A 25,854-nucleotide genomic window follows, 5' to 3' on the forward strand; every position below is an offset into this window, starting at 1 on the left:
CATGGAGCACACTTTCTGTCAGCACATATCAGACACAAGACATGTGCCACACAATCACTGCCACCCTGGGATTACCATAGAAAATTTTATACTACCATGAAATCTTGATATGCATGCATAGGTGTTCATGCAAACTGTCAAGTGGTAATACTGACGTGATGTACTGGTACATCCGCGACACTGTGCAGTTACACTATAGCTGTACCTAGGACACAGTTGTACTTTATAAGTTTATAGGTGTTTAGGACTAAGCTAAAGTCCCATGATCCCATAAAAGCCTAGCCATATGTAACATGAGTTTTACAGTTTTCAATAGCTATGTGAACAGTATTCACACAAGTAAGAGCCTATACTATAATGCCTCTATCCATGAGGAACATGGCTTCCATACCAGAAGTACAATTATGATTAACCATCCATTGATCTAGGTTGCACTTGAAGATGATCAGGCAAGGCCTTTGCTTTATGTGAATGGAAGCTTGCTCCCAAGAAAGGGTAGTCTCTGAGAGATGTAGCTATCTCTTCAACATGATTTATTATATCAGAAGCTAGGTTAACATCCTTGGAACAAGTGACCCTCATGCAGTTTGTGTTAACAATGTGCAACATTTCCATCAAGGCTAGATTGGAGTCTGTCCTGTAGGCTAAACTTGACTCTTAGTAGTCTGTAGGAGATATAATACAGAGTTAGGGCTTTCAATCTCTCCACATAAGGCTTGTTGTTTATACCATGTATATTCTTTGTGCAATAACTTTAGGGTTGCTCCAGCTGTTGCAGATGTGTGATGAAGTATATGCAAAGGGTTCATTGTAATTACTGGTATGATAAGGTCCGAGAACAATAGAACTATAATGACCTTGATCTGGATGGCCTACCCATACTTAGGAGTTGTGCTACATATAAGGGATTTGTCACCACTGGGGACATATGCTGGTGGAAGTTCCCATTGCTATCTACCTGAGTACACAGATCACATACAACTAGATCTACTCATAGGGGTATGTTGGCTATATTGTAATTAGCTTGGGTATTTGCTTTCAAAAAGGGAATAATTATTATTTTTCATTTATTTAGTGTATCACCATGGCTCTGGCAGCAATCATTTTTGTGCATTAATACTTTCTGCAGTATATCAATAGCATTCATGGACTCAGTGATTGTCCACAATTTGCAGTCATCCACAAAGTTGGTCAGACAAAGGCTGTCTAAGTTTGTCTTGACTTTTGAGAATTAAATACTCAATAGGAAAAGGACTAGTACAGAGAACCCTGAGTTACGTTTGTGGTCGCTGGCCTCTTGCTATAGGTGACTTCACATACTTCAACAGTACCCATCCTGTCTGTGATGCATCTGTCTACCCATTTGGTGACACAAGTGTTTTGCCCACTTGAGACAGTTTCTCTGTAATACCTGAGTGTGGATTTGTGTCAATTGTCTTAGCCAGGTCAAAGTAGGCAGGATGTTAAATAGGTCAGCCAGACTTAACAGACATGATGTAGCCTTAATGAATCAAAATGGGATGGCTACACAGTTGAAATATTACCTGTGTCCTTTTTGATAAGGTCCATGATGATTCTTTAGCCTGCCTCACAGATGCCATGAGTCAGGTTTAAGGGTCTATATCTCCCTGCATCAGGTGATGGTCCCCCTTGTTCAGATGGATGACTGTTGCTGTACAGCCTTCTGCCAGAACATAGGCTGTCTGTAGGCTGTGTTTAAGTAGGGATCCAACTGTGTCTGCTAGGTCAGGTTTTATGTTATTGAAAAGTCAACTTGGGATGTTGTCAGGGACCACTGATGGCGTGCTTTTAGCCTTAGACAGAACACAGATGAGCTGCTCTCCACAAACAGCTCTGTACTTAGTTGTGTATTCCCCTTAACTTTTCATAATTATTTAAAAAAGATTTGTGACAACACCTCCAAACACAACTTTGGGTATGTATCACATGCCGCACAGTGGTACTGTTCACACAGTCATACAGCTCTACCTCTATCACATAATTACATCAATTGCACACCATATGCCTATATATTTTTCATTGCAAAGCTGTATATGAGCACCCTGATACCATATATGGACACATTACAAATGAGGTGGATATGGCTCATGCAGAACAGTTACTGACACAAATGCTGATAGTCACACAATGTTGTTTGGGCCCTCCTCAATAATCCTTGGGAATAGCAACACAATTGCACATACAATGAATTCCTCAAGGTCACAACTGAATCAAAACTTGTTATATGTTAGTATATATAACAGCATTACAACATGTGAAAGAAACAAGAGGTATGTGACCATGTAATAAGAATTATGTTATACTGATGTATGTCACAGAACATTTAATGATGTTAGATATACACATGCACATGCGTGCCATACTGCAAGTGTCACTGTGAGGTTGAATGAGAACTGCATAGAATGTTGGTATACTCCACTACAAAAACACGTGTTACTAAGCCAGCAACATACATAATATCATCCCATGTTAACAGTTCTCAGAGGGCATAATACTACACCTGTTATGGAAGGAACATGTAATAAAATGGCAGAAGTATCCAAAACATTACCTCACATCACAGTTTGTAATACCCTCTTGAAGGGCTACCGTACATCCACACATCAACATAGCATATGTAGATATGACAGCAACATTGACATGTGCAATGCTCATATGGTTACAGGACATTACTAGGCTAACAACCAACATTGCATTAAATTCAACCCATTACTGTATCATTTAAACCAAAATCACTATATTTATATGATGGAAGATAGTAAGGGCATGTGCGTATGTATGTTTGTGTTTGATTATATTAAAAAAAACAAGCAATCTCCGTGGTATCCTGAAGTCTCAAACAACCCATTAAACAAGTATAGTGGGTTCAAAAACAAAACAGTGTAAGAAATTTCTCTGTGTGGAAGATTTTCAGTCCACATATCTCTAGTTAATCACTGTATATTAATCAGATCAGACAATAGTAGTAAAAGTAGCGAACTTAAACTCATCTTAAGTCAAAAACATAATACAAAAATATATAATTTGAAATATTGTACAGAATTACTAAGTATTCGAAAGTAATCCAAGCAAGGCAGGCAGTCTGTTAGTCTATGTACTTAATAAAGGATTTTTGACTGGAAACAGACTGCCTACCTTGCTTGGATTAATTTCAAATACTTAGTAATTTTGTACAATATTTCAAATTATATATTTTTTTATTATTTTTTTGACTTAAGACGAGTTTAAGTTCACTACTTCTACTATTATTGTCTGATCTGATTAATATATAGTGATTAACTAGAGATATATGGACTGAAAATCTTTTACACAGAGAAGTTTCTTACACTGTTTTGTTTGATTATATTACATACTGCCTCTGTCCTTATGTGACATCATGTGCACCACTCCATGATAGTATTAGCAATCACACATCCAGTGGTCTGGATATGGCTTGCAAAGGCTCATGGAAGGACTCTGTTTCATGATGTGCATATATATATATATATATATATATATATATATATATATATATATATATATATATATATATCTTTGATCTTTGAGATGATGATATTCTCCAGTCCTCTGCAGGAAGGGTGTTATATGGCCAGAGGAAAAAAAAGGGGAGGATTCGTGGGACTATGTTAAAAGTTCTCTTGAGTGGTAGTTAAATGAAAAGAGATTCAAAAGTTCATACAATGACAGTAATGTACCACCAACAACACACACACACACACACACACACACACACACACACACACACACACACACACACACACACACACACACACACACACAGAACATTTGACTGAGGTAAGAGTTGAACATTAAACCTGTGTAGGTATAGAAGCCGGATTCCATACAATGTAAAAATAGCACCACCACCACATTTGTCTAACTTTAACAGTGTCACTGTAGACTTCATAGAGGATAATAGCATCATTGTATGCTGAGAAGATTATGTTGGAAGGAGTGTCTGACATAGCTGTAGAGTCACATTTTGGTGCAAAATTAACTCATAAATGTTCTCTGAATGAATACACACACACACACACACACACACACACACACACACACACACACACACACACACACACACACACACACACACACTCACACACACACACACACACACACACACACACAAACACACACACACACACACACACACACACACACACACACACACACACACACACACACACACACACACACACAAGTTGACTGCTGTGAGATTAGACCCCCTTACTATCTAGTTATAGAGGCTAGAGTACACAGTACTTGACATTAGCGCCTCAGCACAAGTTTGACTTCCATAGTATCAGAGTGTACTTTATAGAGGATGACATCATCAGTATACATTAACAAGAGATGTTCACAGGACTGTCTGACACAGCTGTGGACTCACATGCCATTCTAAAATTGTCACCAGACATATTGTTGAATGAACATACTCACACAAACACTAGTTAACTTTAATAAGATTAGAACTCCTACCTACAGAATACTGTACTTAATGCAAGCACCACAGCACACATCTAACTTTCATAGTATCAAACAACACTTTAAAGCAGATTACATCAGCAATGAGGGTTGAGAAGATGTTAGTAGGAGTGTCTCACACACTACTCTAAATAGTCTCCACAATGACAGCTAACTGAACTCAAAGACACAAAACAGTTGATTGCAGTGACATTAGACGTCCTACTAACTATTTAACAAAAGCTAGAGGGAACAGTACTTAACAGAAGTGTCACAGCAGAAGTTTGACTTTTACACTGTTGCAGAATACTTTATAGTAGATGACATCATGAGTGTATGTATTGTATGAAGATGTTTGGAGGCCTGTAGGAAATGGCTGTGTACACATGTACAACTGTAAAATGTTTGGCGTTCCTTGAGACTTGGGTTATGACAGTAGGGCAAAGACTCAGGCTCTTCTGACTATACACATACACACACAAACTTAAACTCACATGCTGACTGCAGTGAGATTACAGCCCTTACCTAACTAGTTACACAAGCTAGAGAACATAATACTTAATGCAATCACCAGGGCAAAAGTTTGACTTTTATACTGTTGCAGAATACTTTATAGCAGGTGACATCATTGGTGTATGTTTTCAGGCCTGTAGGAAATGGCTGTGTACTCATGTATGACTGTAAAACTGTTTGTTCTCCATTAGACTTGGGTGGTGACAGTAGGACACAGACTCATGTGTTTCTGACTATGTATACACACATACAGTTACACATAGAGATACACACAATTTGGCTGTTGTGCTAATTGAACCATCTATTTTTCCCCATGTGCAGAACACAGTAGTTAATATTTGTGCCATCACTTAAGTCTGATTTTTTTCCTTGTCATAGTGGTCTTTATAGAGGATGACATCATCATTATATGTTGCAGGTAACATATGCTGTATTGAGACTGGTGTGCAAAATGTGGACTTTGGATTTTCTGATTTGCTTGCAATGTGCAGATATACTTTAAATGACAGATTATTAAACTAGATGCAATAAGCTATCATGAATGCATGTTGCAGAAATGTGACATATATGCACCTGTTTCTCAATATGTTGTGTACATTACACACTTTCAGTGACACACATACACACACACACACACACACACACACACACACACACACACACACACACACACACACACACACACACATATTTTGTGAACAGAATGGATGCAAGTCTTGATGTACATGTGTAAATATTGGGAAGAATTGATGTCCCCAGTAAGACATGTATAAGACAATCTCAATTGTCTATTGTCAGTATAAAGGTGTAGCCAATGTTCTAATGCAGTTGTGCTATTCATTTATGTAGTGCAGTTGACATTAGAACATATTACTGACATATCCCATTTTCAAGTGCATTGGGGCAGGGCACACGTGAGTTATGATTAAATGTGCGTTCAGTCAATAACAAGTCGTTCCCTTTGGTTGTGTTTTTAAATGGCTTTTGATGGGATGAAGAATAAGTGGGCAGCAAACATAGTAACCATGCCAAACACCTCTATCCATAGCATACCACCAAGAAACTGGTTTGCATTATCGCTGGCAACATGTTTATGTATGCAAGATTCACATTTAATGAATACAACTTGAATTGGAGAATAAGTTCTACATATGTGCTAGGGCTGAAATAACTGATAGATACTGTTGTGCTCATACTGTAGTTTATATTGGAAATGTTATGGCATAACTTTTAGGACATTAAAAACTGTTGCTATTGTCTTTCCCATGTTTGAGGACTTAAGCAATGAGCAAATTTGGTTCTCAGCTTAAATGGGATGATAGTGATATTTCCATTAGTTTACCTTCTTTTGTGCAAGCACACTAAGCAGAGAGGTGTTGCTGTCAGCACTCTGGACAGTACTGTGTGTAAAGAACATACCTGTCAAATGATTTATGTCAACATTCCATATAGGAATTTGCATTTTGTTATATTCAGCAGTCTAAATAACTGTCACAGTAAATGATTCAAAATAATGCATTTACACTTGTTTAACTCTGTGTACATTTAGCACAGTGAGTTTAAGCAGCATTGTGTGGAGATAACTAGACTAGTGCAGACAATGGCAAAAACTCATCAGTCCTTGCTGTGATGATGTGAGGTGTTGCCAGCTATGCCAGGGGAAGTAGGGTAGTGGATGTCTAAAATATGTCAGCATAGATAGCTGGAGTATTTTAAGAATTATATATCATGTGTATATCAAATTGATTTGTACAGATGCTTGTACTGAAAAAATGTATTTGTAAAGTTGCTTGAGTTAAAAAGATGTAACAACAGTTGGTTCTGCTGGACAGAAAAGAAATATACCTGTATGTCAGACTGTATTATAACTGTTAAAATGAATATATTGTAACAAATGATGCTGGAAGAGAAGAGGTTAATCTCAGTCCGGCTAACTTTGAAAAATAGTCTGAAATTAAACTAGCTGGTTTAGGCCATAACAATTGTATCTTACAGTTCTGGTTACAGTCAAGAGACAAAATGTCTGTGAAAACCAGGACTACAAATCCTACTGTATTGTCCTTAGGAGTGAACTAATTGCTCAACTGGAAGGGTGGAAGGTTTGAAATGGTTGTATAGTTTCCAAATGCTGTAACACATCTTATCTTAGCAAAGCTCTATCTGTGTGTATGGTCATACATATGTGCTTGATTCTGGTTCAGTTTCTAGTAGAGGGGGTAATGTGGGAACCAGAAGTCAGATTGACAGATGTATGTGATGTCATTCTGTAATCCAGCACTGAAATGATGCTTTAATACTAGATGAGACAGAAGTGTCGGGGCAGTCTGTTTTTGAAACCTGACAAAGAAGGATCACTCACCCACTTTATCTTGTCTTGGTTTAGTAAGTAAACAGGGAATAGCAATTATTTAGATCAGTCAGGAAAATATAGTGAGATTAGTTAACTACTGTTTTTCTGTATCTGTGTGAATCTATCCATCTGTGTTAGTTTTAATATTTCCTGTGATTGAAACTCTGGTATTTATTGTAACTAGATGTTTAACATGTTCATGTTCTTTTATTATTTATTATTAAATACATTTAAACTTTTCATCATGGGTGGGCTTTTAGACAATATTTTAACCTTTGAGAGTACTTTTATTTATTGCTGCATTGGTCAAACACTATCATTTGTATTAGTATTAATTTTACTCAGCATAATGGGGTACCATTGGAACAGCCTTAGAGTAGTTGGTTGGTGGCAGGGTAACTACCTTATAGTCTGGGCAAAGGGTAGCAAGGCAAGTAAATTTATAATGTAGTTACACTGCCACCAGCCAGCTACTCTAAGGCTCTTACAATGGTACCCAATTATACTGAGTAAAATTAATTAATACAAATGATAGTGCTTGACCAATGCAGCAAGACTATCAGGAGCAGACACAGTATCACCAAATAAATAAGGGAAATTGTGTCTTGTGCAGAGAACTGCAGCTGAAAATAATATGTGTATCTGTCTTTGTTCCACATGAACACCCCTCACTGGTGTCCATGGTGAGGATTGAGGCTCCTTGATTACTGGCCCAGAGAAGGGGAGTCACATTTGTAAAATGCATATATTGCATATATGGTTTTAAAGATAATACAGATTAAATTAAAAACATTGCCTTTATTCCAGTTTTGATGGTGCTTTATGAGGAGTGCAATGAATATTCTTGATGCCTCTACACCCCATGTTTAAGCCCTGAATTGTGTCCTTCCTTCCTAGCTCCTGCCATGTCTACACAGGTACTCCAAAAACAGTTACATTGTTTTCCCACCAATTCATGATATCGCATTTTATGGCCAGTGCATAAGCCCACATAATCACAGAAACCATGTTTGTGCAATAATGCACACAAAGCAACATTGCCAAATAGAGAGAAAGGCAGTTTATGAAATAAGAAGGGTAATGTGACAGTTGGCATTAATTTATCACTTGTCTGTTGTTATTCCTGTTAAAAGACTTGACTTTTATGATACGAATTGAGGGGTACAAATTTTATGACTTGACACATGTTTTGTGAGGCCTTACATACCGATAAAAATAATTTGCACACTGTGGGATTCAAACCTATGTAAAATAGAGAATACATATTCTTTCACATAGATGTTATTTCATCACTGTCACTGAAAAAGTGGTTATCAGTCATGGTCATTAATAGTAAGGGCACATTAAAGAGTGAATGGTGCTACACTTCAGGTAAACATGTATTTGTGTGACCTGACATGGTCCTGGTTTAGGCATTTTCATGTGTGATGCAGGAGTAATGTGTAACAATATACTGGAAATGCATATACTTGCATCACTTTCACAGCACATTTCTGAGTCCTGGGTCAGACTACACAATACATTCTGTTTTACAGCTATGCTTGTGTTGTGCGAGTTGTGTAAATGACTATCAGTAAAGTATGAATTCCATCCCAAGTCAGAAAAAAATAATTACAGAAACATAATTGTCAAGATACCCCCAGTTACACATAAAATTAATGTGATATAACCTGCTATACCTAGTTATTGTGTATACTTATCTTTATATTGTTAATTTTTATGTAACTTACAGTGAAGCAGCATTAATAACATTTCAAGTGTATTGTATTAGAACTCTGGCTCATCTGTGTTGTGGCCATGAACTTACACCTGGTGCCATAGGGAGAGCTAGGAAGTAGGCTTATTTTTACACTCATCATGTCCAGAGTGTGGATTGCCTTGCGAGGAGTAAGGCAAAACAAGTCACAGCATATCTTTTTTGCAAGTAATGTATCCTTTTTGTCTGCAGGTGTTGTGGAACTGCAGGTCTTGTATATGAGTGCTGGCCACCACATAATGCTGCTTAGTGTGTTTGCACAGTAGAAGGCAAAACAAGTAACTATATATGTTTTTCACAAGTAGCAATGTATTTTCTTTTGTCTGCATCAGTACGCCATGTTTGCACACAAGTGAGCAACATGCAAACAAGACGGGTGAAGGCTAAAATACATTATTATTATAAAAGCTGGTTATTAACTTTTATCAGTAAAAGAAATGTGGGACTTGAATCATAGTTTAGCATTCTATGTGCTGTGTGCCTCAACGTCGTTACAAGATATGCTGCACACAGTTAATTCACAGGTCTAATTTATGCTGTCCTTATCATGCAAGCTGCTGACTGTCATACAATGGCACTATGTGAGTTGTGCTTCTTAAGACAACTTCCATTAAGTTTAAAATATCTATACATTTTACAATGTTTGTGCTATTCTGCACACCATGCAAATATTGATATTAATAAAAAAAGAATTCACACATATTAGAGATTTTACACAGCTCTGGATTTGAACTATCTTACTAATTAAAATACAAAACCCAATGGGAGTGCATTATCTCTTCTTGACACAGAAACAACTTTGCATCAGGAAAGCAAATCATGTGAGTACAAGCAATTCCTAATTCCTCTACAGTATTAACAAGACATACACTTGTACACTCTCATTTGTTTGTAGATGTTTGGATTACATATTTAGTGCAATGATTGATCACAGAACCATTTTTGAACATGTTTGCACCAATGCAGTCTTGTCTTCTGGTTGTATTGTGTTCATTCTTCTCTTAGATGTGCTGTACTCTCAGAAATGCACCATATAGTGCATTTTGTATCCTTCTCCTGTAACTGTATAAGAAAAACGACTTAGTGTAAAACATTTATCAGCACAGGCAGAGGAGTTTGTCTATTATAGCACACACATGATAAGATAATTGTTTGCTGTTTGGTTCCATTTAAAAGCTTACTGAAGTTACTTCTACACTTTGTTAGTGCATCCTGAGTGACACACCCAATGTAGGTAAGATAATCTGAAGTGGTGTTATGTCTTCCTTCTCCCTCCCATTAATCATTCACAGTTGCAAGCCATTAACAACTAACAGTGTTGTAGAGCCTACACTATGTTTACATCTGTTACACAAAGTCAAACATTTTGTATTCAGCAATTCTAATGAATTCACACCTCATTTGCATATTCACCATGCTCAGAGGCCTGAATCTGCACTACAAAAAGCTAATTGTGTAGCTAAAAAAGATGAAGGTGAGAGACTTATTCATTTGGACAAAACAGAAGATTGTTATTCCTTTGAAGGCAATTTATCTGCAGAGAAGGCTTCTCATTTTGATAAGGTATGCTTGCATTATTCAAACAAATTGTAGAATTTGTAACATGTTACAAATCAATTTATATATGCAGGGAACAATGGAGCTTTTATGTGTATGCACTTCTTAATATTTCACTGTTGGCATAGGCATTTTGGCAGGCATTTACAATTCATAGACAAGTAACTATAATCACAAGTATTATTGTTAAAATTGGATTTTATATTATCCTATGTTATTGCAGAGAACTGGTATATGTGTCACTGACACAGATGTTATGCTTCTGAGATGGACCACGGACATCTCCAGGGGATTGGTGGGCTCAATGAGAGGTGACTGACAATCATAAAGTGACTGCTCTGATGTAAATGTGTACACATTCTGATAATTGTGTGGAAAGCATATATACCAATTTTATTATGTGGTATTCCTTAATTTGTACAATATGTGACACCTGTGCACTGACCCAGTAATCAGGGAGCCTCAATCCTCACCACTAGCACCAGTGAGGGGCATCCACATTGGGAAGGATAACAAATACACACACACAGTAAAGTACAATTTACCTTAAGAGCACACAGAGATCACAGTCAGGCTGGGGCAGGTTTCTCCCTTTCTCTCCAGATCCCCAATAAGACTCCCCACTGGCACAGCTATAGGGTATAGATCTCAGCCGGGTACCCAAGCCAAAACCTAAAGTGCCCTCTCTGTTCCACCAGTGCTTCGTGTCCCTGCCCAAGTAGCTGATACACACACACACACACACACACACACACACACACACACACACACACACACACACACACACACACACACACACACACACACACACACACACACACACACACACACACACACACACACACACACACACACACACACACACACACACACTCACACACACACAGACACACACACACACACACACACTTTGAGATTTGGTTTATATACAAACACACAGACACTCCTGGAGAAGGCTGGCACATGTTCTCCAGATATGCCCCCTACTGCCAGGCTATATGGTAGTAATCACTGCCACCAACTACTTTTATCAGCTACTAAAAAGGCCCTTACCAAAGGGTGTCCAATTATTACTGTGCAATATTATTATCCAATTAGTAAGTGTGATGAACAGCAAGGCTTACATGGAGTGGCTTTGTACAGTATCACTATATACATGCAATGTACTCTAGAGCTTAAATTATCTCTACACAAAACAGCCACAGTTGAAAGGTTTAAAAATATTTAATAATAAATAAAAACACAAGACAAATCTTCTCAATTCAACACAGTGCTAGTCAAGAGTTCAGAAATCACAGGAAAATGCTTAAAACAATACTGTAGAATAGTTTGACATAAATATAGAAAACAGCTAGTTTAAACTTACTCTTTTCTATCTATTTCTTAAGAGAAACACTAAAGTCTAAGATCCCACTTACATACTGAAAGAGCAAAGCAAGTGCTGGTGAGTAGTCAGTTCTGAAGACAAATGCAAAATGCTCTGATTCTCTCTCTCTCTCTTTCTCTCTCTCTCTCTCTCTGAGAAAGTCTTAAAATAATACATCACTGCTGACTCAGTGTCAATTACATCATTCTTCTCTAGTTGGCTAACAGAAACTCAGAGTTTTAACATTTCTTTGATCTTGCACCTGGTCAGGAAACTACAGCAATAAAAACATTATATATGTAAAATCTAGCAATTAACAATGGTCTCAAAACAATAGAAGGAATTCCTCAGTCCACACATTACATCTCTGAGCCTGGAGATCAAACAGCCATACAATGCTTGACTTATCAGCTTTCTTCCAGCAGAATGCACTGTGGTTACATTTTTGATGTTCAACATTTAACATAGTTTTCTTACATTTTAAGAGGACAGGCCTGTGGATTATATTCATATTTACAATAACATATACATATCTACAAAATTCTATCTAGCTAGGCTGGCAGCTTTCACATATTTTCACACACACTTTCATTTATTTATTGTTTTCAGGGTGGGGGAGCCTCCTACCATTTGTGTGCTATAAGAACAAAAAGTTGTGTTTCAAAAGCTTTTCTGATGAAAATGTGTAGGCATCCTGATATTTCAGTGGCAAACAATACAACTTACTTAAGTGGTATTCCTTGCTTTGGCAAGCCTTTTTTGTGTGTGTGTGTGTGGGGGGGGGGCGGACAACCATATAACCATTAGTTTTAATAACTGAAAAGTCTGTTTCCAGTGCTTAATCCTGACAAATATGTACCTAAGCAAGACTTTTTACTTAGGTGATTATTTATGTGTTGTATCCTTCTTTGTTTTATGTCACATAGGATTATGGCACCCGAGTTTACAAATCCACATAACCCCGCCCTTTCAGTGACTCTGAGAATTTAGTCATAATACTGGCATTCAGGCACCATGGTGCCTTTTTGATTGGCATGGGGATATGGTTGCCAGAATGCAGCTGTGAAATCTCTCCTCTGGGACAGTGATCAAGGAGTCTCAGTCCTCATTACAGACACTGGTGAGGAACAAAGGTAGATACACACAGTATTGCCAGATGCAGCTCTCTTCATCAAGCACAATTTTTCTTAAGAGCACACAGGGAACACAGCCTGGGAGCTGGGTTCTCTCTCTCTCTTTTTAGGCCCCCAGTAAGACTCCCCACTGACACATCTGTAGAGTTGAGTCCTCAGCTGAGTGCTCCAAGCTATGCCCTCCACTACCCTCTCTTTGAAACCAGTGCTCTGTGCCCCTGATCCAACTAGCTGACACACACACTCCTTGAGAATTGATTTTCACACACACAAGCTATGCCCCTCTGCCCAGACTATAAGGTAGTTATACTGCCAACAGCCAGCTACTCTAAGGCTCTTACAAGGGTACCAAATTATACTGAGTAAAGTTAATGCTAATAGAAATGGTAGTGTTTGACCAGTGCAGCAAGATTTTCAGGAGTGGCCACAGTGTCACCAAATAAAAATAAGTACTTTCAAAGTTTAACACATTCCCTAAAAGACCAGCCATAATGAAAAGTTTAAATATATTTAGTAACAAATAATAAAACATGAACATATGGAATATATGTTTACAATAAATACCAGAGTTTCAATCACAGAAAATATTAAAAATAATACAGATGGATAGAGTCACACGGATACAGAGAAACGGTACTTACCTAATCTCACTATATTTTCCTGACTGATTTAAAGAATTACTATTCCCTGGTTACTTACTAGGTAAGGCAAGATGAAGGGGGTGAGTGATTCTTCTTTGTCAGGTTTAAAAAACAGACTGTCCTGAGACTTATGTCTTATCTAGTATTAAAACATCATTTCAATGCTAGATTACAGAATGACATCACATGCATCTGGTCACTTGACTTCTCATTCCCACACTACCCCATTTACTAGAAACTGAACTAGAATCTAGCACATATGTGTTACCATACACACAGATAAAGATTTGCTAAGATGTGTTATAGTATCTGGAAACTATAAAACAAATTCAAAACTACCACACTTCCAGGGTAGCAATTAGTTCATCCTTAAGGGCAATACAGTAGGATTCCTAGTCCTGGTATTCACAGACATTTTGTCTCTGGTTGCAATCAGAACTGTAAGATACAATCTTTATGACCTAACCCAGGTAATTTAATTTCAGATTATTTTTCAAAGTTATCTGGAGTGAGATTAACCTCTTCTCTTCCAGTATCGTCTGTTACAATATATTCATTTCAACAGTTACAATGCAGTCTAACATACAGGTGTATTTATTTTCTGTCTACTAAGTCCCACTGTTGGTACATTTTTGAAACAAGCAGCTTCACAAAAACATTTTTCAACACATGCACCTGTACAAATCAGTTTAGTATACAAATGACAAATAATTCTCTACAAAACTCCAGCTAGCTATGCTGGCATATGTTACACATACACTGCCCTACTCCTCCTGGCATAGATTGCAATACCTCATATCATCACAGCAAGTTTGGAACCAATTAGTGGATGATGTCAATGCAGTAAGGGGTCACTCCAGGAATTATGATCATGTGCATCATAGTCACTGATATATTTTCATCAGCCAGAAAAAGATCAGCTGAGTTGCATGACAACAGATGGCTACAGGATGTGGTCCTGCTACTGAGCCACCACTGACACCAAATTAAGGGTTCCTGTCCACTGTCAGAGATCCAGACAGCTTATTAGAAACTGCACACCAACATGTGATTGATGTCAGTGCTGATGTGTCTGGGAGGAGAACTATGTCCCAGGAGCAGCTTTCAGGTAAACTTACATATGGTAAGTTTCAGATTTGCTTGTATGGTAAAATATATAGTTTCATTAAGATTTCCTGGGGAAGTTTTTTCTTCTGTACCTATTGCTAAGTTAATATACTTAAATGATGTAGTTGCTCATTACACATGGCTGTGGGTGGATGTTTCAGCAAGTTTCAGTTACAACTATTTCTTACAGGACATGTAGGCAATTGTGTATTCACTGTCCCCCTGTGTCATTCCTGTTGTGATGGATAATTGCCGTATTTACCTTGCTACATTTCTTCCAGAACCATCCTCCCTACAAAGTGTGAAGTTGCCTGCACATTGTAAGCAATTTTTTTTGCTCTATAATGACAATTCTTCAGATAATATAAGCATGTAATGATTGTCTGTATTGCTGTACCATCTGTGATAGTAGGACCAGTTTTACTTTGTTATCAAATACATTTTTTTAATATTTAGTGTAGTATTAATTTAGTTCATGTGTTTGTTGCTTATGTCATAGGTGATCCTGACATTGGAACTGTAGGACTCCTACCACCTGCTGTTGGAGTATCAGTAGTCTCTAATGATGATGATGGTGGCCAAACAAAGGCACAGTCTGGGGGGCAGAGATTGAATCTCTCACTGAGATTGAGATTCAGCCATCCCCTGTATTTCCCTCAGACACAGTCAGTAGGCTTATGCATACTCATTTCACTGATCCCTCATATATTCAACAGGTGGAGGGTGCCACACTTTATCAGGGTAGTATGGTTACTGTTACTTCAGAACTGGTTGACTCTGTCCATAGCCAAAGTGTGGGTGAGGTGCCATGTAGGAGGGTTAGTAGGGGTGCTCAGATGATGCCCTCTGTCCACCCTCCACCTGATCCTGGTGTGCCATTATGTGCCACTTGACTTATGTCTAGGGTCATCATGGAGGCACAGGCACATTCCACTAGGACTTCCGGGGACATGCTTAGGGTTGTAGATGTGGCACAAGCTGACATTCATGACTGCCTCCATTATGTGGTCGATTCAGTGGATTGGATAAATGTTACAATGGAATGGGCAGTGTCTGTGATGGAAAGTCTGCTGGGAGGTGAATGGCATCCATGTGGCTGTAGAGCATCTGCTGTTAGCCAGTGTTGCTGTGTCTTATCCTGTTTTCGTAGTGGCATTGCTTTCACTGCTCCATCAGTGGTTGAGGTGTGCACACCTAGATGTGGTAGGCCATGGGGTCGTGGTTCTGGGTATAGTCATGAGCAGAGCTTGTCCAGTAAACATCAGTCATGTTTGGGTAGCACCAACACATCTGACCATAGACATGGACATACTACTGCAACTCCTGCCAGAGGCAGTTCCTACAGCTGGGGGTGATTATGATGAAATGTTAAGTCTACCATGCATGGTTCACATCTGTCTGATATGCAAGTGTGTAGAGCTAGCACAGAGCTTGGCTGTGATGTTGCAGACACTCACACACATTTTATCTTGAGTACCTACACAGACACACACACACACACACACACACACACACACACACACACACACACACTGGTTTACTGCTGTTTGATTAGAACCCCTACCTATCTAGTTACACTAGCTAGAGAACACAGTACTTAACACAAGCACCACCACAAAAATCTGACTTAAGCACTGTCAGAGTGCACTTTATAGAGAATGACATAATCAGTGTACATGAGTCATTTGTGAAGCATACAGCTAATTCTGTCTCACTGACCATTTAATAATTAGCTAAATTTTCACCTGCCTGTCTTTTTTACTCACACACACTCACTACGTTTACATCAGCCTTGGCCTCTGACCCCCCCCCCCCAACATCATCCTTTGGAAATTATGATAACTGTGCCATCTCCTTGTTTCTTTCTTTTTGATTCAGGTATGCATATATATATTTTTTTCTGATGCACTGGGTGCATAGCTGACTGAGTGCTTAGTGTATATGTGTTGGTGATGCTGTTTTGAAAATTGTACTGCTTTCTTACAGGTTTTCGTATTATGTGCATTTTTGGTGCATGAGCCATATTAGTTGATAAAGAGCAGACATCTAGTGAATGAGTCAGTCCTGTCACATATTGATGTCATGGCATTTGCAAGTAACAGTAACAGTATGTTAGGATCTGCTATTCATTTATGTTCTTATACATGTATTTTCCTGTTCCAGGTGCAGCACTTACCTCAATGGTCCTGCAGTTACAACTATTTTTAATTTGGGGCTGACGCTGTGTGATGCTAGCAGTACACAGCCATTACACAGATGTCCCCTCACCATGCTGGACAAGGAGAAGGTCATGGTCAACTGGTTTGTCAGGTGCCAGGATCCATCAAATCACACATGCACTCAAGTCACTCAACAAAAAGTACCGTTATGACTCTGTCATAGTCTATGTTGGGGTGAATGACTTGAGATGTACCTCTCTGGACTATATGAAGAGAGTCTTGACTGAACTCTCAGATTATGTGTACCAGGCAGGTATGACTCTATGCCCTAAACAGCATTCTGCCTTCACCCAGGACGATGCCACAATATAAACAAAAAATAATTGACTTCCACAATTGGCTTAGCTTGTGGTGTCAGTCCAGGGGGATCCAATATCTGTCAGACTGGGATGACATGGTCGATAGGCCATGCTGCCTTGCCAGAGATGGTCTGCATCTAAGTCCTTTAGGCTTTTGAAAACTGCCAAAGTGCTTGACTCCCCTCATAGTGCCTTTTTTAGGCAATGTCAAAACAAAACAAATTCCGACATAACAAAATCTACTCAAGACAAAGGTTCTGCTGCTTAATGCTAGGATTCTAAACATGAAACTGCACTCCCTGGGAGCAGTTCTCACCTTGGAAGATGCTGACATCTGTGCAGTCACTGAGACATGGTTCGAAGCTGCGGAGAGCACCCCGGCTATGCAAGGCTATAATGCCTTTCATGTGTTCAGATCTCAAAATGAGCATGAAAGAACCAAAGGTGGAAGTGCATCCATCTTCATGAAAGCCAAGTCCACCATGAAACTGGTCAAACAGTATGACTTTCTCAAACTACTCTATGTCCAATTAACTATAGGCAAAATACCCTAACACATCATCGCTAGCTATAGGTCCCCCACCATAAACCAAGAAAAGCACACCGTCTACCTGGATTTACTGGAATCACTCATCATACAGCCTAACACCTTAGCCATGGGCAATTTCAACTATCCTTCCATCAACTGGGTGACATACATGAGCACGAACATGCTTACCCAAAGGTTACTGGACTTTGTCAATACAAATGCTCTGGAACAGATGGTGTGCACCCCTACACGGGCCTCAAATGTCCTAGACATAGTACTCACCAACATGGGAGGTCACTGCACTCCCCCGCTGTATGATGCCCTCCCTGGTAAGGTCGGACTACAAATCAGTCTCATTTGAAGTAACTATTGAACCTACCACCACCACACAAGCAAAAAATCTAAAAACACTTTTCCAAAGAAAACTTTAGCCTACTCAACAATGTTAGAAAAAGTTTTATACCCCCCTCAATCACAGACAACAATGACTACTATGCAGAGGTGTACACAAATGCCCTGTATAAACACTTAAGCAATTGTATAGTCTCACCTGTGCCTGACTGGAGTAAAACCAGATCATCCTGAAAAAAACAAGCCACCCTGCTGGACCTCAAGTATAAACAAATTGTATAACAAAAGGAAAACACCAATCTCGAAGAACAAGAGGGAAGTGACTTAGCAGAGGAGGAATTCCCTCAGCATCTTGAACAAGCAAATCAGAAATCTTGTAATGTCCTCTAAAGGTAATTACAAAGGTTAAATAGCATCCCTAGCTAAGGGTAATCATAAGTCATTCTTTAACTATGTCTGAAATCTAAAAGGAAAAGCAAAGATATGGGCCGAACTGGTAGTAGATGGTACCACTCATACTATACCAGAGAAAATTACCAACCTGCTAGCTGACTGATTTGGCACAAACTTCACCCCCTTGTCCCCACCAGCCATACCTCAGAGCATACCTGACAGCAGTCCTCTGCCTAGTGTCTGTAGAGATCAGGTCATATCTGTGCTATCCAAGGCCAAAAACAAGGCCTGAATGGGACCAGATTACATCCCAGGTTGCTTATTAAGTAATCTAAAACAAGACCTAGTGGACCACTGGCTTTCTCTTTAACCATAGCTTGTGAACTGGCTTTGTTCCAGCAGAATGGAGAACAGAAACAGTAATCCCCTTGCACAAGGGGGGGGGGGGCAACAACAACCCTGGGAGCTATAGACCCATAAGTCTAACCAGCCTCATCTGCAAGGCCATGGAAAGAATCATCACAGACCTTATCAACAAGGAGATAGGTGACCTTCAGACTCTAGACCCAGTTTGGCTTTGTTAAAGCTAGACCATGCTTATTAAACCTAGTAAATTTCTTTGAAAAAGTTACCCAAGCCCTGGATGAAGGTAAGTCAGTGCATATTGCCTATCTTGACTTAGCCAAGGCTTTTGACATAATCCCCCAGTCAGGTATCATTGAGAAACTCTTCCAGCTGGGGATTAACCCTTACATCACTAGATGGGTAGCCAATTGGCTCATCTGCAGAACACATCCTGTCAAATTTGGTGACTCCATCGCTACCAGTAGACTTGTCACCAGTATCATACCACAAGGATCTATGATGGGCATTTTACTGTTTAGAATGTATTTCTTGGAAGTCCAGGCTAAAGCAGACAGCATTTGGCTTACCGAGTTTGCTGAGATTGCAAATTGGGCGCAATCATTGAGTCCCCCCACAATGTTAACATATTACAGGAGGAGCTAACACAGACAAATGACTGGTGCCAAAGCTACAGTCTAAAACTAAATGCAAAAAAGTGCATTATTATCCCCATTAGCAAAACGGAATTCCCTGCTATTTACAATATTGACAGCACCCTCCTAAGTTCAAACTCAGTGTTGTGAGATCTGGGAACACAGGTAGATGGCAATCTGAACTTTGACTACCAAGTTTCCACAGTGGTAAGGAAAGTCTTTTACTTTGCTCATCTCATAAGTAAAGGCATCACATCCAGGTCTAAAGATGTTATAACTTCACTGTACTCAACCCTCATCAGACCATTAATAGAGTACAATGCTCCCTTCTGCATGTACCTCACCAGACACCTGCAGCAGCTAGAGAAACCACAGAAAATACAGGGCCTCCAAACCATGACTTACATGGATAGACTGAAAGCCTGTCACTGTACTCTGTATTGCATAGGCTGCTGAGAGGAGACTTGTACCTGGCCTACAGGGCAATCTCTAACCCTGCCCTGAGGGGCATTCTGCACATCCACGAGTCAAATTGCACAAGAGTCACTCACTTTAGGGATCTTAACCTAGCCTGTGACATGCTGGAGATAGAGAGATATACAGTATCTTCCAGAGATTGCTGCTACTCTGGAATAAACTTCCAATTCATGTGAAGCAGAGGTCCTCAATGACCCTATTCAAGCACAACCTGGACACATGGATAGGAGCCCGCAAATTCACCCTGGAGGTGGCACCCATGTGCCTCACAGACAGGGGTAGTTGATGTTTAATATAGATGTGCTCTGCTAATTATGCTCATCTAATAAAAGACAATTGAGGCAACTTGGGATTAACATGGCTAGGCTTGTAAGGGCTCTAAGTCCACTAGTTTAGTAACCTCCTATGAACCTATGAACATGGGTAAGTAAAGGTTGTGAGCACTGGATGGCATCAATTTTACTGTATGTATGTGCATAGGATGAAAGTTGTATCCCTTAGGTGGTTAGCATTTATGTTATCCATTCCTTCTTGGCCAGGGTGAGGGCATAGTGTGCATGCCTACATTTACCTACACCCACAACAGCTGGTGGTTCCCTCTCTGTGCCCTCACCTGTTTGTGGCTGTGTTGACCTTCCAGTGGTGGTGGAATGTGTGCCCCTTCCCTTTGTTGTAGTTGATGAAGCTGTTTTCTCAGGATAATATTGTGCAGGATAACACATAAAGTGAAAATTTAAGCACAAGTACTGTGATTGTACTGCAGGGCTCCCCTCGATGTATCCAGGTACTGGAAAAGCTCACCCAGACTCTTCCACAACTTGCTGTGAGGGAAAGGTTAGTTTGCTTTTGCTTTCTTGTTTTTTGTATTACTTTATTGCCTTCTTCTGTTTTGTATACTGTGATTTATTTTCTTTCCACTGTGTTTTACTTGTATTCTGCTTTTAATTGCATATTAAAACTTAGAAAGAGACCACAGCCATGTCTCTTGTGAGCAACACAGAATTTTGTTAAATATTTTCCTATCCCTCACCCTGTTGCTGTTGTGTTCTTAAACACAACTGTCTTTCTAGTTGCCTACCTTTTATGCTAATTTGACCACATATCTCCTTCCCTCTCCCCTTTCACTGGCTGTTGTAAGCACAAAATTATTGTTTTGAGAAATCACTGCCCTTCAACTATTTAAATTTATTGGCCATCCCACTGTATTTCATAGAGCCAGAATACAAAAGTGCTTACCCTCTTTCAGTCTATCTTTCTCTTTTACAATTAGTGGCTCTCCACTTAGACAGCTAAAGCTTAAGTCACCCCCTTTTTCATATCTAACTGCTTAGTGCACACTGCAGTTCTTAGTATATTAACCCATTTTTTCATCCTACCTTTAAACTTCTATTGCAAGACCACCAGTTATTGGAGAGCTCACATTCTGCCTCTCAGTAGTCATCTTGGGATTAGTGCTTCTATTTTCTCCTGGTGAGCGAAGGAGCACAGAGACATTATTTCCTGAAGACTGCTGATAACCAGAAAGCCTAATAACTGTTTCATAGGTGACAGTTTGGAATTTGTGCTTATAATCTACTCCTGCTGAGAGAAGGAGTAAAGTGCATTGATTCCTGTTTCTGGTTGGGCAGTGAGTGCCTGTGCTTGATGTTCCTGATTGGTCTGGTTGCCATTCAAGGCATCTACCAGGAAAAGGCTACAACAAGCCTACAGACCCATGTATTATCTGGGACAAGACTGTGGGTCACCAAACAGACTGTAGCCTGCCCTGCTTCTCATCTTGGGATTGGTGCTAATGTTTTGCTTCTGGTGAGAGAAGAAGCAAAGGAGCATTGTATTTCAGAAGAGTGAAGCTGTGGTGAGTCCAGCACTAATAGCAGCCAGGCAGTAGCCATTCATGTGACTCCCCTCTTTTCGTCATTCTTGACAAGCTAATTCTTTGTTTTCAGTAAAAACTGCTTGATTTATTTCTAACTTCAGAATATCTGCATAAATACTTCTTCCTTAAATTTTCAGGGTCTACGTTTTAGTTTCCTGGAAAGTGTTTGGCAGTGCCCTGTACAGATACAGGTACAGATACCTTGAGTGATATTTTTCCTGTAAAAGCATGATTGAAATTTCAGCAATACCTATTTGCACACAGGACATCTAGTTTGCAGTGACAGCAGAGTTACAAACCGGATACTCCTGACATTGCTTTATACTCTCACTTCAAATGTCTTATCAATAAAAAAAGGTATGTTGCCATGGATATGAATTTTCCCACTATCTCTGTTACCAGCTTGGTGGATATGGACATCCTGAGGAAATGTAGAAATTGCCTCATGTTTAGTGACAGCCAGTTAATTCTCAAACAAACTGATATAGTATGTGAGAGATGTATTTGCACAATGTCATTAGAGGCAAAGCTCTCACATAAAAGTACTCCTAATGTCAATAAGGTTGTCAGTAGTACACATGTTGCACCCATCACACATAATTCAAAGCAGACATATAGACTGACTTATGCTGAGGCACTTAAATGTAACTTTTCTAAACTCCAAAGAACTCCTAGATGAAGTACACCTAACAAATAGCCATAGCAGCCCCAAATGCACTCTTTCAAAACAACACCCACATCAACATGTACAGCCACATCTCATGGAGCCTCTGCTACTAAGCCCATAAGGCAAGCCACCACACAATCCAACATTCTATTCATTGGAGACTCCATCATGAGATGCACTTATGTCCTTCTCACCAGACTGAGTAAGGAGCAAGTCACAGTTAATTGCTTATCAGGGGCCAGGATCTGCCACATTATGCACACATACAGGTCACTGGACCACAAGTACCAGTATGACTCAGTCATAGTCCATGTAGGAGTAAATGACCTGAGATGCACCTCCCTAGATTATATGAAGAGGCACATCACAGAGCTGTCATAATATGTGTCTCAGACTGATATGCACCTAGCATTGAGCAGCATTTTACCTTTTCAAGGATGATGCCACAATATGAAGAAAAGATGAGTGACTTTAATAATCAGCTTAGTTTCTGCTGTCATTCTAAGGGGGTGCAATATTTGTCAGCATGGAAGGAGATGGTTAACAGACATTGCTGCTTTGCCATGGATAGTCTGGACATCTCTCCTTTAGGCTTTCGAATATTAGCTAAACCATTTTCTTCCCCCATAGTGCCTTTTTTAGGCAATGCCAAACTGAAAGTACTTCTGACATAGCAAATCAAAACCAAGAAAATCTAAAGGTAGTATTGCTCAATGCCAGGAGTCTAAACAGAAACCTCCACTCCCTAGAAGCTCTCTTTACCCAAGAGAATGTTGATGTCTGTGCGGTCACTGAGATATGGTTTAAATCTGCAGAGAACACACCAAAAGAGCAAGGTTATAATGCCTGCCACACATTTAGACAAGCTACTACACAGACAGGGACTAAAGGTGGAGGTGTCTTGATTTACATCAAGAATAAATATATCTCAAGGCTGGTCAAACAGTACAATACACTTGAGCTGCTTCATGTTCAAATCACCATAGGCAAAATCCAGTACCACTCCTTCCAAGCTATAAGTTCACCTGTATGACCCAGGAAACCCATGCCATGTATTTAAAATTATTGGGAACACTCACCATCCAACCCAATACCATATTCACGGGACATTTTAATTACCTATTATTAACTGGAAATCCTGAACAACACTAAGCACACAGGCAGAGTTGATCAAGGTCAAATGGAGCCCTAGACAAGGTAATAAATTGGGCCCCCCGGAGCAACCCCTCAACCCCCCTCTCCCCGCAGCAGCTCCCTCCCCAGCCATTCCAGTGTTCTACTACTTGGCTATTTCTCTTCAGTTACCATAAACACTGTTAAAACCTGTCAGTGTGCATACTGATTTCTTATTTACGTCTACAGTGATTACAGGTATTGAAATAAAATAGCACAAAATATAGCGAGTACAGGTATTGAAATAAAATAGCACAAAAAACATACAATACAATCTCACTATGAAAACAGATTTAGCATGAAGTTCTCTGCCCTTGAAACCCACTTTAATTGAAATGGCATTAAAACCAGCATTCAAAGAAAATGCATCTGGCCATTGGATTATTAAGTTTACCTTTGGGCCATTTCAAACCATACACTTCTTGCACACATTTTTTAGGGCCCTGCATACATGTATGTGCTCTTTGATTCACCTTCCTGATTGTATTAAATTATATTCCTTGTATAATACAGCACCACTTGTTAGAGTGTGTTTTAAATTTGTAGTTTTGAACATTCTTCCAGTAAGCAATGAAACAAAACATATGAACCAATAATGACAAAACTGCCCATTTCAGAAAATTTCAACCATAAAATGCCACTCAAGCATCTGTCATTACAATTCACCAATATCACTCAATAAGCAAAATCTCTGCAGAAGTAAAAGTTATCCAAATAATTCCACATTAAAGATATCTGTAACTAATGAAGAGGTTGCTACTGGCAAACAACTTGACATTTCAGTGTTTCATCTACAAATTCAGTGCCTGCTGCTCTTGAAGAATTAATTGCCTATGTAACATTAAAAAATTGATAAGCTGGTAATATTGTAATAGGGAATGACTAACAGACAAGTTCATAGTTACTAGGCATCTTATGCAAAGGAGGACTCACTCAGGAGTGCAGAATCCCTATTCCCTTTAAGTTGCACCAAACAATCAGCAACCAAAAGAGCACTGCAATATCAGCACTCCATCTACATGGTGTAGGTGTAGGATCCACAACCTTCTGCACCAAAGGCAATTATGCTACTAACACTGCTTTCAAATTCTACAGAACAAACAGTGACTGCCATTTGCTAAACAAAACAGTTGCACATTGAAAACAGACTTAGCATGAGCAACAGTAAAGTTCTCTTCCCTTAAAACTCACAATTCTATGAAAACGCATTGAAACTCATAATTCCCTGAAAATGTACCGAAACTCAAACTCACTATTCCGTCAGCATTCTGATAGTTGGTGTAGAGGATTCAGGCTCTTTTTTCCACTGAAGCTCACAATTCTTTCAGCAGTTTGGTAGTTGGTGTAGAAAATTCAGGCTCTTATATTCAATGAAACTCACAATTCCTTCAGCAGTCTGGTAGCTGGTGTGGAGGATTCAGGCTTGTGTCTCCAGTAACTAAGTTAGAGGGTGAAGTGAAGCTGATCAAGTTAACTGACTAACCTGCCTCCTCCCCCAAGCTAGGGCATTACATACCATACCTCCATACCTCTTAACGTCTTAGCACAAGAAATCTGGACAGAGCATAAAATAATGGGGGGGGGGGGGCAAAGGCCTAAAAATAGGGATAAGTTTTAAATATTGCTCTTATAAACTCACAAAGTTTTTATAATAACATGATTTTATTAGCATGCATTATTATGTCATTATTTAGTGTCTTCAGTCCTCCGTGAATTGCCAGAAAACCACAAAATTTATGAGAAACAGACCTAAACTATGAGGCTAAATCTGAAGAGTTGAGAGGCATGTTAAAAACACACCCACACCCACACACCTACCTTCTCTCTACTCTCACACAGCAACACACACCTTCTCTGTCTCATACAACAAAGAATGTCTAGTTTAAATTTTACACACACATACACACACACACACACACACACACACACACACACACACGCGCACACACGCGCGCGCGCACACA

Source organism: Protopterus annectens, chromosome 2.part1, assembly GCF_019279795.1.
Source record: "Protopterus annectens isolate FY-2018-M chromosome 2.part1, PAN1.0, whole genome shotgun sequence".
NCBI classification, from domain to species: Eukaryota; Metazoa; Chordata; order Ceratodontiformes; family Protopteridae; genus Protopterus; species Protopterus annectens.